Here is a 10,063-nt window from a genome sequence, read left to right as displayed (position 1 = left end):
GAACAGTAGTGGCTGGGAAAGGGCTTTAGGTCAGAACCCAGACCTGATTCCAGAGCTTTGGGTGCATGTGGGAGCCCACAGCCCCTTGTGGTTTTAGGAGCACAAAGATACTTCTGGACCCCTGACAACACTTCTGAGGGAGTAGCTGCGGGCATGAACCATGGGTGGCTGTGGTTTTCAGAGGTGCAAGCAGAAGTGGAGACTGTCCTGGACAGTTTATTAAAGAGGGAAGACGGCAGATTTTCTGCTCTGGGCCAGAGGTTTGGCTGTGGCCATTTTTGCTCTGATCCCCCGAAGAGGTGTTCCTCAGGGAACAAAAGAGGCACAGAAGACTGGTTTCCACTGAGCCCACCCCCTGAGAGGGGGTGGGGCAACTCTGCACATGCAGCATGTCCCTCCCCCAGAAGATAGGCTGGAAGAACAGGTGGATGACAATCCTTTGGATCCCATAAGACTGTAAAATCCCAACACCAGGGGAAAATTGTATATTGAGCTCCAGGTGTGGCCTAACGACTTGTTTATTTTTCAGATATAATTCTCATTTTCTTTTCTTTTCCTTTCTCCTTTTCTCATGCTGTTTTCCCCTTCTGTATTTTTCTTCATACCTTCTCCTCATTTTTGACTAGATGTCTATTATACCAACTCATTATTCATAGTCGCTTTTTGAACTTGTATTTTTACACACCTATATTTTTTTATAGATATATGCTTTATTTTAGCCCATGTTTAACTCAGTTTTACCTTTTTATATATACAAGTTTTACTTTCCCAGTAATTTTAGGACATAGTGCCCTCTAACACACAGAACAAAATACACCCAGGAACAACTGAAACACCCTGCTTTGCACATTGAGAGATTACAGCTCCCCTTTCTCTCCCCCCTTTTTAAAAATTTATTTTAATTTATTTTAATTTTTTCACTTTTATTCTTGTGTTTCATTTTGGCTTTGTATTTTCAGTGGTGGCGTCTGACCACTCTGGATTTTGTTAGGGTGCATCTAGCTTGGGCCGTAGTTGACATTTTGGAATCCATCCATTCACTCAACCATCCCTTGACAGAATGACTAGGAGAAGGAAGTCCCAACAAAGAACAGAACCAGAGACAATGTCCTCTGACACAGAACTAATGGATATGGATATAAGAAAGATGTCAGAGATAGACTTCGGGAAGTCATGAAGTCAATATCTAGGTTTGAAAAAAGCATTAGTGACAATATAGAATCTCTAAGGGCAGAAATGAGATCTAATCAGGCCAAACTTAAAAATGCTATGAATGAGATGCAGTTTAAACTGGATACTCTGGCAGCCAGGGTAAATGAGGCAGAAGAAGGAATTAGTGATCTAGAAGATAAGCTGATAGAAAGGAAGGAAGCTGAAGAAGAGAGGGATAGGCAACTAGTAGCAGATGAAAATAGACTTAGAGAGATCAACGACACCATGAAATGTTCCATTGTCAGAATTATTGGGATCCCCGAGGGGGTAGAGAGAGAGAAAGAGAGAGAGGACTAGAAGGTATATTTGAGCAAATCATAGCTGAGAACTTCTTAATCTGAGGAAGGAAACAAGCATTTGTGTCCAAGAGGCAGAGAGGACCCCTCCCAAAAACAATAAAAATAGATCAACACCCCGACATGTAAGAGTGAAATTTGCAAATCTTAGAGCCAAGGACGCTATCATGAGAGCAGCTAGTGGGAAGAGATCTCTTATGTATGGAGGAACATCAGAATAACATTAGACCTGGCCACAGAGGCCTGGCCAGCCAGAAAGGGCTAGCAAGACATATTCAGGTACTAAATGAAAAGAACATGCAGCCAAGAATACTTTATCCAGCAAGGCTGTCATTCAGAATGGAAAGAGAGATAAATAGCTTTCAGGACAGGCAGAAACTGAAAGAATATGTGACCACCAAGCCAGCCCTGCAAGAAATATTAAGGGGGACTCTGTAAGTGAATAGAAATCCCAAGAGTCACATAGACCAGAAAGAAACAGAAAACCTACAGAAATAGGGACTTTACAGGCAGTACAATGGCACTAATTCATGTCTTTCAATAGTTTCTGTCAACGTGAATGGGCTGAATGCTCCCATCAAGAGACACAGGGTTTCAGATTGGATAAAAAGCAGGACTCATCAATATGCTGTCTACAAGAGACTCATTTTGAACCTAAAGACACCTCCAGATTGAAAGTGAGGGGATGGAGAACCATTTACCATGCCAATGGACCTCAAAAGAAAGCTGGGGTAGCAATGCTCATATTAAACAAATTATATTTTAAACCAGAGACTGTATTAAGAGATGTAGAGGGACACTATATCATACTTAAAGGATCTATCCAACAAGAAGATCTAACAGTTGTAAATATCTATGCCCCCAACATGGGAACAGTCAATTATATAAACCAATTAATAACCAAAATAAAGAAACATATGGATAATAATACATTAATAGTAGGAGACCTCAACACTCCACTCACAGCAATGGACAGATCATCTAAGCAGACGATCAACAAACAAACAAGAGCTCTGAATGACGCATTGGACCAGATGGACTTCATAAATATTTACAGAGCATTCCACCCTAAAACAACAGAATACTCATTTTTCTCAAATGCACATGGAACTTTCTCCAGAATAGACCACATACTGGGTCACAAATCAGGACTCAACTGATACAAAAAGATTGAGATTATCTCATGCATATTTTCAGACCACAATGCTGTGAAACTGGAACTCAATTACAAGAAGCAACTTGGAAGGAACTCAAACACTTGGAAGTTAAAAAGCATCCTGCTAAAGAATGATTGGGTCAGGGCGCCTGGATGGCTCAGTTGGTTAAGTGTCTGTCTTTGGCTCAGGTCATGATCTCAGGGTCCTGGGATCGAGTCCCACATCTGGCTCCCTGCTCAGCAGGGAGTCTGCTTCTCCCTTTTTCACTCTTCCTCTGCTCTCCCTCTCTCAAATAAATAAATAAAAATCTAAAAGAAAAATAAAGAATGATCAGGTCAACCAGGAAATTAAAGAACTTAAACAATTCATGGAAGCTAATGAGAATGAAAACACATCGGTCCAAAACCTATGGGACACTGCAAATGCAGTCCTAAGGGGGAAATACATAGTCATCCAAGCCTCTCTCAAAAAATCAGAAAAATCCCAAATGCACAAGCTAACCTTACACCTAAAGGAACTGGAGAAAGAACAGCAAATAAAACCTAAACCAAGCAGGAGAAGAGAAATAATAAAGATTAGAGCAGAAATCAATGAAATAGAAACCAGAAAAACAGTAGAACAGATCAACGAAACTAGAAGCTGGTTCTTTTTTTTTTTTTTTTTTAAAGATTTATTTATTTGACAGAGACAGAGATAGCGAGAGCGAGAGCAGGAGCACAAGCAGTGGGAGTCCCGAAGCTGGTTCTTTGAAAGAATTAATAAGATTGATAAACCTCTGGCCAGACTTATCCAAAAGAAAAGAGAAAGGACCCGAATTAATAAAGTCATGAATGAAAGGGGAGAGATCACGACTAACACCAAGGAAATAGAAACAATTATTAGAAATTATTACCAGCAACTACATGCCAACAAATTAAGCAATCTAGAAGGAATGGATGCATTCCTGGGAACTTATAAACTACCAAGACTGAAACAGGAAGAAATAGACAATCTGAACAGACCAATAACCAGCAAGGAAATTGAAGCAGTGATCAAAAACCTCCCAAAAAACAAGAGTCCAGGGCCACATGGCTTCACAGGGGAATTCTACCAAACATTTAAAGAAGAAATAATACCTATTCTCCTGAAGCTGTTTCAAAAAATAGAAATGGAAGGAAAACCTTGATCCTAAACCCAGACAAAGACCCCATCAAAAAGGAGAATTAGAGACTAATATCCCTGATGAACATGGATGCCAAAATACTCAACAAGATTCTAGCTAAGAGGATCCAACAGTACATTAAAAGGATTATTCACCACGACCAGGTGGGATTTATTCCTGGATGCAAGTGTGATTCAACATTCACAAATCAATCAACATGATGGAGCACATTAATAAAAGAAAAGACAAGAACCATATGATCCTCTCAATTGATGCAGAAAAAGCATTTGACAAAATACAGCATCCTTTCCTGATTAAAACTCTTCAATGTATAGGGATAGAGGGAACATACCTCAATATCATAAAATCCATCTATGAAAAGCCCACAGTGAATATCATCTTCAATGGGGAAAAACTGAGAGATTTTCCCTTAAAGTCAGGAACATGACAAGGATGCCCACGTTCACCATTATTGTTCAACATAGTACTAGAGGTCCTAGCCTCAGCAATCAGACAACAAAAGAAATAAAAGGCATTCAAATCGGCAAAGAAGAAATCAAACTCTCTTTGCAGATGACATGACACTTTATGTGGAAAACCCAAAAGACTCCACCCAAAATTACTAGAACTCATGCAGCAATTCAGCAATGTGTCAGGATACAAAATCAATCCACAGAAGTCTGTTGCATTTCTGTACACCAATAATGAAGCAGCAGAAAGAGAAATCAAGGAATTGATCACGTTTACAAGTTCACCAAAAACTATAAGATACCTAGGAATAAACCTAACCAAAGAGGTTATAGGATCTATACTCTAGAAACTATAGAACACTTATGAAAGAAATCGAGGAAGACAGAAAGAGATGGAAAAACATTCCATGCTCATGGATCAGAAGAATAAACATCACTAAAATGTCTATGCTGCCCAGAGCAATTTACACTTCCAATGCCATCCTTATCAAAATACCACTGACATTTTTCACAGAGCTGGAAAAAACAATCCTAAAATTTGTATGGAATCAGAAAAGACACCGAATCACCAGGGGAATGTTGAAAAAGAAAACCAGAGCTGGGGGCATCACAATGCCTGACTTCAAGCTATATTACAAAGCCGTAGTCATCAAGACAGTATGATATTGGCACAAAAACAGACCCATAGACCAAAGGAACAGATTAGAGACCCCAGAAGTAGACCCTCAACTCTATGGTAAACTAATTTTCGACAAAGCAGCAAAGAATATCCAATGGAAAAAGAGTATCTTCAGTAAATGGTGCTGGGAAAACTGGACATCCACATGCAGAAGACCATTCTCTTACACCATACACAAAGATAAACTCAAAATTTATGAAAGACCTCAGTGTGAGGCAGGAATCCATCAAAATCCTAGAGGAGAACATAGGCAGTAACCTCTTTGACATTAGCCTCAGAAACTTCTTTCAAGACATGTCTCCAAAGGCAAGGGAAACAAAAGCAAAAATGAACTTTTGGGACTTCATCAAGATAAAAAGCTTCTGCACAGCAAAGGAAAGAGTCAACAAAACTAAGAGGCAATCCACGGAATGGGAGAAGATATTTGCAAATGACATTTCAGATAAAGGGCTGGTATCCAAGATCTATACAGAACTTCTCAAACTCAACACCCAAAGAACAAATAATCCAGTCAAGAAATGGGCAGAAGACATGAACAGACACTTCTCCAAAGAAGACATACAAATGGCTAACAGAGACATGAAAAAATGCTCCACATCACTTGTCATCAGGGAAATACAAATCAAAATCACAATGAGATACCACCTTACACTAGTTAGAATGGCAAAAATTGACAAGATAAGAAACAACAAATGTTGGAGAGGGTGTGGAGAAAGGGGAACCCTCATACACTGTTGGTTGGAATGCAAGCTGGTGCAGCCACTCTGGAAAACAGTATGGAGGTTCCTCAAGATGTTAAAAATAGAGCTACCCTATGACCCAGCAATTGCACTACTAGGTATTTACCCAAAGATACAGATGTAGTGAAAAGAAGGGGCACATGCACCCCAATGTTCACAGCAGCAATGTCCACAATAGCCAAACTGTGGAAGGAGCTAAGATGCCTTTCAACAGACGAATGTATAAAGAAGATGTGGTCCATATATACAATGGAATATTACTCAGCCTTCAGAAAGGATGAATACCCACCATTTGCATTGACATGGATGGAACTGGAGGGGATTATGCTAAGTGAAATAGGTCAGTCAGAGAAAGACAATTATCATACAGTTTCACTCATATGTGGAACATAAGAAATATCGTGAAGGACCACGGGGAAGGGAGGGAAAAACTTAATGGGAAGAAATCAGAGAGGGAGACAAATCATGACTGACTCTGGACTCTGGGAACCAAACTGAGGGTTACAAAAGGGAGGGGGTGGGGGGATGGGGTAACTGGGAGATGGGTATTAAGGAGGGCACATGTTGGGATGAGCACTGGGTGTTATACGCAACTAATGAATCATTACACCAAACACTAATAATGTACTATATGTTGGCTAACTAAACATAATAAAAATTATGTATAAAAGTAAGAGACTGAAGATATTAGCTGCCATGTTTCTTGTTGGCATTGTAGTCCTGGTTTTGCTAACACACACACATATATTTTTGTCCCTACTATTACATTTTACTTATTTTTTTAAAATTTTATTTTATTATGTTATGTTAATCACCATACATCATTAGTTTTTGATGTGGTGATGTATGATTCATTGTTTTCATAGCATATATATATATATATATTTTAAAGATTTTATTTATTTATTTGACAGAGAGATAGAGAGAGAGAACAGGTAGGCAGAGAGGCAGGCAGAGGGAGAGGGAGAGGCAGGCGCCCTGCCGAGCAGGGAGCCCGATGTGGGGCTCGATCCCAGGGACCCTGGGATCATGACCTGAGCCGAAGGCAGCCGCTTAACTGACTGAGCCATCCAGGCACCCCGTAGCATATATATTTTTAAAAGTAATTTACACACCCAATATAGGGCCTGAGATCATGACCTTGAGATCAAGAATCACACATTCTACTGACTGAGCCAGTCAGGTGCTGTGGGAAACAGAACGCCATAGCGACCACTGGCGCATGTTCGCTCAGACTCCGAGATCTCTAAGAAAACTCAAGATCGCAGGGTTAAAAATAACCCAAAAGGATCAGAGTGAAATGCCCTTGGGATGTGTGTGGTCTGTTCTCAAGTACAGCAGAAGATGTTTTGTAGATAGGAAGCCAGCTGTAAATAGCAGGCTGTGCATTCCCTTCTTTGTCTTTTTATCCTGTGTTAAGGTCCGAGTACAATGGTGTTTACAATTAATTGATCACAGCCAGTTACAGATTTCTTTATTCCTTCTCCACTCCCATTGCTTCACTTGACTAACCCTGCGTTCGTGGAAGAATGTGCCTTATTAAGCCCCTGCTGTAAATCATTATAGATCTATATCATTGTAGAAGGTATATTAGATTATGGAAAATAAACCTTGGCACCTCGGTCTGTTTGCTTGGGGTCCCCTGTGCCTCGCTATGCTGTCATCTCTTTTTCTCAGTTCCTTCGCTGCCCCAGGTCCCCGACTGAGGTCGACAAGTGGTGCCCAAACAGGGACCTGAAGCCCCCGTCGAGGAGTGATCGGCCAGTGATAGGAACCCTACAGAAGGTGATAAGTAGGAAAGTTTATTACAGGGTTATGGGGCAATCAAATTAAAAAACATCAGGTTTTGCTGCGTTGATACATCATTTTCTTAAAGAATATGGAGCTGAAGTTACTCAGCAGAGCATAGAAAAATGTTTGGAAACGGTAGTTGAATATAATCCTTGGTTTCCGGAAGAAGGCTCCTTAGGTGAGGAGACTTGGGTCTGAGTGAAAAATAATGTCTTGACATGTATCATATGACCTCACTGATATGAGGAATTCTTAATCTCAGGAAACAAACTAGGGTTGCTGGAGTGGTGGGGGGTGGGAGGGATGGGGTGACTGGGTGATAGACACTGGGGAGGGTATGGGCTCTGGTAAGCACTGTGAATTGTGCAAGACTGTTGAATCTCAGATCTGTACCTCTGAAACAAATAATACATTATATGTTAAAAAAAAAAAAGATAGCAGGAGGGGAAGAATGAAGGGGGTGGAAATCGGAGGGGGAGACGAACCATGAGAGACGATGAACTCTGAAAAACAAACTGAGGGTTCTAGAGGGGAGGGGGGGCATGGGTTAGCCTGGTGATGGGTATTAAAGAGGGCACGTTCTGCATGGAGCACTGGGTGTTATGCACAAACAATGAATCATGGAATACTACATCGAAAACTAATGATGTAATGTATGGTGATTAACATAACAATAAAAAAGTAAAAAAAAATGTCTTGAGGGCCATGAGACAGGGTGAAACAATTCCCCTTGATTTCTGGCCCATTTGGGCTTTAGTAGGAGTGGTGATCAATACTATGGAAACTGGGGATAAGTTATCCCCGGCTGAGGTTGCTAAAGAAACTACCAACTCTTTACATACATATGAACTAGATGATGATACTTTAGAAAAGGCTAAAATTGAAAGTAAAAAAATTTTTGCAGCTTCACAGCCTGGCCGTTACCCGTGGCCCCTCCGCTTTTAATGGAGGACCCCACCGAAGATGATCACCCTCCCTCCACAGTGGATTTATTTCCTCTCAAACGATCCTCTCTAGCTCTCTCACCTCTAGAAAAGGAACTCTGATGGCAAGGGGCTAATGATCTATTTATGGCTTTCCCCATAGACGGAACACAAGCTGTTGGTCCCGTCTATGAGGGATTAGATTTAAATACCTTAAGGGAATTAAAGAAAGCTTGCCACTTATATGGACCCACAGCCCCTTACACTATAGAGATTTTGAAAGCTTGGGCAAATTCTGGGGAATGGATCCCTTATGATTGGCACATGGTTGCACAGGCTTGCCTTAAGCCACAGGAGTTTTTTTGCAATGGAAAATGTGGTTATCGGATGCCGCCTATATGAAAGCCCGGGTGAATCAGGCTAACCCAGCCATGCAAAATATGTCTTGAAATGCTCACTGGCTCTGGCCCCTTTTCAGATGTTCGAGAGCAGTTGGTCAACACTCCACCTGCAGCCACAGCACAGGTCTCTGAAATCGCCCTCGCAGCTTGGGGAAAGCTAACCCCTTCAGGGGAAGTGGGGCAAAGTTATATAAAAATTGTGCAAAGCCCTACAGAAGCATATACTGATTTTATTTCTCAGCTCGAAATGGCTATTGACCACCAAGTCAATAATAAACCTGCTAAAGAGCACTTGCTAAGACAGCTTGCTTTTGAAAATGCTAATGAGGACTGCCAAGCGGCCATCCAGCCACATAGAGAAACAGGAAACATTCTCGATTATCTTCATCTCTGTAGAAATATTGGCACTTTTACACATCAAGCCCGAATAGCCTCCTTTCAACTCATGGCCCCTTCCGATAGAAAAATTGCAGGCCTTAGAACAAATTGTTCAAGAGCAATTGCAGACAGGACATACAGAGCCTTCACAATCTTCTTGGAACTCTCCTGGTTTTGTTATCAGAAAGAAATCAGGCAAATGGAGGCTCCTAATGGACCTTCGGAATGTGAATGCCATCATGGAGCCTCTGGGTGCCTTGCAGCCTGGGTTACCCACTCCTGCAGCCGTTTCCAAACAATGGCCATTGATAATAATAGATCTTAAGGATTGTTTCTATACCATAGCCATTCACCCTGAGGATAAGGAGTTGCCTTTACTGTTCCAAGCACTAACAACAAAGAACCAATGAGACGATATCATTGGACAGTTTTGCCACAGGGTATGACTAATTCTCCTACCATGTGTCAGTATTATGTTGGCCAGGTCCTCCGACCTGTTAGAAAGCATTATTCTCGGTCCTACATTATTCATTGTATGGATGATATTTTGCTGGCGTCACACACTGAAACCGAATTACAAAATGTGTATCAGGCCACTTCCCAACATTTGACTTCTGCTGGTCTCATAATAGCCCCAGAGAAGATCCAAACAACTCCTCCGGCTTCTTATCTAGGCACCGTGGTAGATGGAACCACAGTGAAACCTCAAACAATGCAAATTCGTAGGGATACCCTCCTTACACTTAACGATTTTCAGAAACTCCTAGGAGACATTAACTGGATTCACCCTCTCCTAGGGATTCCAACTTATAAATTACAAAATCTATTTAACACTTTACAAGGTGATTCTGCTTTAGATAGTCCTCACACTCTAT

This window comes from Mirounga leonina, unplaced genomic scaffold, assembly GCF_011800145.1.
Source record: "Mirounga leonina isolate KUSES-001 unplaced genomic scaffold, KU_Mleo_1.0 Mir_376, whole genome shotgun sequence".
NCBI classification, from domain to species: Eukaryota; Metazoa; Chordata; class Mammalia; order Carnivora; family Phocidae; genus Mirounga; species Mirounga leonina.
Note: the sequence above shows the minus strand (reverse complement) of the source record.